General features: G+C 38.9%; 2 non-coding genes across 2 annotated transcripts; both read left to right on the forward strand.

The window, feature by feature from the left end:
• Nucleotides 1-380: 380 nt before the first annotated feature.
• Nucleotides 381-454, forward strand: Trnai-aau (transfer RNA isoleucine (anticodon AAU)). The gene has a single exon. It is a non-coding gene; the product is annotated as a tRNA-Ile (tRNA).
• A 2,798-nt stretch (nucleotides 455-3,252) lies between these two features.
• On the forward strand, nucleotides 3,253-3,325 carry Trnaf-gaa (transfer RNA phenylalanine (anticodon GAA)). Its single transcript has one exon. It is a non-coding gene; the product is annotated as a tRNA-Phe (tRNA).
• The last annotated feature ends 778 nt before the right edge of the window (nucleotides 3,326-4,103 follow it).

A 4,103-nucleotide genomic window follows, 5' to 3' on the forward strand; every position in this document is an offset into this window, starting at 1 on the left:
TTCTGCAGAAGGAAGGATAGGATTGGCGATTGGGCCATGACCATTCCTTTTCTATTTTTTTCTTTCAGACAACCAAGTTTCAAACAAATAATATGGCCAATTTTGAGGAAGCATTAGTGGAAAAAACTTCTAAATAAAAACTAAAAAGGAGTTAGCCACAAAAATTTTATCATTTAAATTTGGCCAGGGTTGACAAAATTCCACATTGGGGAGGCCAGTGTGGTCTTTGGACAATTCGGGCTAAAAACAAAGTCACACTTTAGTCTTTTACTGAAGTAAAACGTCGAGACAACATTCGATAATACGACTGATTGTGCAGCATTCCACTGAAAGCTGCTCATTTCAGTTTAGTTCAGACAACAACAGCCACGAGGTTGTCTGGCCGGTTAGCTCAGTTGGTTAGAGCGTCGTGCTAATAACGCGAATGTCGCGGGTTCGATCCCCGTACTGGCCAAGTTTTTTATTTTGATTTAAAAAGTCTTTGTATATTTCTTTCAGTAGAAGACAGAATTTTCTCTAATTAGGCTACATTTTGTATCGAATTTAAGGTGAGCTGTTTGCTATTGCAATATGGCGGAGCAGCCTCCGTAATAAATGTTTTAAAAATGGCTTAGGCATACAAATTACAAATAAAAATAATTTTTGTCGAATTCTGTCTGTTTCTGTCTCCTTCCTGTCTGTTGTGAAATCTAGATAATTATGTTGCTACACTGCTATTTTATTCGAATAGTTCAATCAATCAGAAATAAATAAAATCAATAAAAATAAAAAGTGATTGATATAGGCTAGCCTTCTACACGATCTACGACTAGGGTAGCCTACTATTCAAGCACGTTTTAAACCTCTTAAGGTTTTGCCACTTTTTCGAGTTCATTGACGTTCTGGTAGGCCTATATCGACCAGGGGCTCCGGAAGCGGGGGGCGGATGCCCCCCTGCCCTCAATTTTTCTGTGGATGGGGGCAGGGTGCAATGGTGTTCTTTTAAGGTTGCGATGTAAATTTAAGCACGGCCACCAAACCTAACAGTTTAAAATAGATAAATTAGTTGAAAGAATCAGTTGGCTCCACAGTCAACATACAAAAATTTTGCAACAAATTCATAAAAATGATCACCAAGCATGAACCTCAATACAATGTTGACAGTTTTTTCACAATTGATAACCTTTACACCATCGAAACTGGCAAATTCGTGTTTAAACTGAAACATAATCAACTGCCAAAAAACTTCAACTCATTATTTCAACTTAACAGCAACTTGCATCACATATCAACCAGAAACAGCAATCGACTTTTTCTTCCCTATTACCGTACTCCAAAAAGTTAACCCAACAATCCATCCAATTCAGTGGAGTTAAAGTCTGGAACGATCTCCCCAAAAACATTACTGAAATCGAAACCTTTTCATTATTCTGCAGCAAACTGAAAGCCCGTCTGCGAACTGAAATTCAAGCTGATTAACATGCGTCAACTTTTGTATATTTAATCTTTCAAGTAGCCTACTACTGTTTGACACCAAGTATCTGCTTAGCTTATTACAACAGTCACTGTCGTGCGTCTGCCACCACCACCTAAAATTATTCAATTTCAATAGGCTGCTATTAGATGCTAATATGTTACCAGTGGTCCGCAATACGCCTTTAGCCCTTAAATTAGCCGAACTACATATATTGTAGCCTACTTGTTCAAAGAACCTTTTGACTGTCGTTACTTTGTTGTATAGATTTGTTTGTAATGAAGCTGCATCACTCTCCAGCAGTTTGGTTGGAAATTCATTTGAAAAACGCCAAGAAACTCCATCCCTCTCCGATACCGAAGTCACTCACATGCCATCAACATCATTCTCATTGATCACCACCAGGCGCGGATTTATGGGGGGGGCCCAAGGGGCCCGAGCCCCCCCCAAAATTTTGTGAGAAATTGTTGAATGGTTTGATATGCTTCTAAACAGCTAATATTAGTCCCACAGCTGACTTACAACCCCCCCTTTGGCACGCGTGTGACGTCACGAGATTAAGAATGATGCTTTCAGTCTCCATGTCTCTAAAACAAAGTGTGCCTAATTTTAAGCGAAACTGCATTAAAAGAGCGAGTTTTGCCAATACCAAACATTCAAACATCTCAGCCAGGAATTAGCAACAAGAAAACATAGATGCTTAGCTTTATTACCGAAAAAATGCCGAAGAAAACATGATCTTATCCTTTTGCTATGCCACCGGACAGCACCATTTTACAGGAATATTTATACCCATATTTTTGTTCAAAATGCTCTCAGAATGCACCAAATTCAAAGTAATTTTTCAAATTTTTCTGGGGGAGGTCCCCAGACCCCCCGCCGCTAGGTGTCGCCTTTGGCGAACACACCGTCGGGCTTCGCCCACCGGCCGTCAAAACCCCCCAAATTCCTGGCTACGCCACTGATTGTTCATAGGCTATCTGTTTTATCTTTTTCTTACTTTTTAATTTATTTTCAAATTTTCTGGCCCCCCCCCAAAAAAAACTCCTAGATCCGCGCCTGATCACCACTATAATATAATGTTCAAATAATAATTAGTGTACATTCCCGAACCCATCAGTTATCGATTCCTGTTTTAAAACTACACCACTGTCGTTGCTGCGATCAGTTCATTTTATTTACAAACGAAACACTGTATATAGTCTTTTGTATAATAATAGGCTCACCGTAGGCTACGTTTATTAAATGCTCGTGTTGGAGTTTTTCTTTTTTTGTATTGGTTGTGAGATTCAGTCGTCCCCGCATGGCTACATCACCTGTCACACCTCCAGTTGCTTTAGGTATGTGGAGCCGACTGATTCTTTCAACTAATTCATCTATTTTAAACTGTTTGGTTTGGTGGCCGTGCTTATAACTTTGCTTTCATCGACGTATGCTTCAAATTTACATCGCATGCACGTTTTAAACTTCTGTGGTTTTGCCCCCGTTTCCTTTTGTTGGTTTGTTCCCGTAAACTATTAGTAACTTTTTCATTGCTACTTTTTTCCGACAAAGAAATTGAATTGAATTGAATACAGTAGCCTACCTAAAGCAACTGGAGCAACCCCTCCCCCGTCAAAAATCGCTCCGGCGCCCCTGATATCGACTATTGTAGTTAGAAGTATCTATCTCGTCCAGACGCGTTGATGCCAAAATATACCAAAAACGGATGCCAAAAACGGGTTGGTCAACTTTGGCTTAATTTTTTTCTATTCCAGTACCGGTAATCTGGTCATTGGAAAGCGCGTAACTTATTGTCTGCCTCGATAGCTCAGTTGGGAGAGCGTCAGACTGAAGATCTGAAGGTCCCTGGTTCAATCCCGGGTCGGGGCAATTTTTCTTTTAAATCGTAATCAGTCGTTTGCAAATTTTATGAAAGCAAACTGGCTTTCTTCGAAGTAAGCTATTATTTTAGAGTTGTCATACGTCCAAGCACCTTTTAAACCTCTTAAGGTAAATTATCTCCGATAATGCCCATCACTGTGTGCCAACTCAATTTGTAATAAACTAGCAAAATATTAGGCTATATATAAATTTAAAAACTTTTTCTGAATGTAGGCCTATTATGAAAATATTTAGCTTAGTAGGCTACTACAAAATGTTTTTTTAAAGAAATATGGAAGACGGTTTTATAGACTTTCACAAAAAGGATGAAAAACCAACTCATTGCTTTTTTAGAGGGAAGACTGTTCATGAATTACGATAGAATTACGATTTTTCGGTGATTTCCACAAGCGTTGTTTCATGGTGCCTGGTTTCTTTTTCCCTGTTATTGGAGCCTATTTTTCGCTGATGTTTGGTCACTATTGTTTGCTGTATTGCAATGTGTCAAAGTGGCCCGCATGCAATAAAGGTTGGTGACCCCTGGTATAGGCTATTGCGTGTGATTTTGTGCTATTTTTCTTTTTCATAAATGTTATTGTTTAGCTGAAAACTGACATTTGGTGCAGTAAAATGCAACGATTTTTGCTGTTTTTATATGGTTTCTTATTTTCCTCCCGTCTTAAAAAGTGATCGCGCCAGGCGAGGATCTAGGAGTTTTTTTTTCGGTGGGGGGGCAGAAAATTCGAAAATCAGTTAAAAATAAAGAAAAAAAAAAACAGAAATGAAC

Source organism: Aplidium turbinatum, chromosome 7 (assembly GCF_918807975.1).
Source record: "Aplidium turbinatum chromosome 7, kaAplTurb1.1, whole genome shotgun sequence".
Lineage (NCBI taxonomy): Eukaryota > Metazoa > Chordata > Ascidiacea > Aplousobranchia > Polyclinidae > Aplidium > Aplidium turbinatum.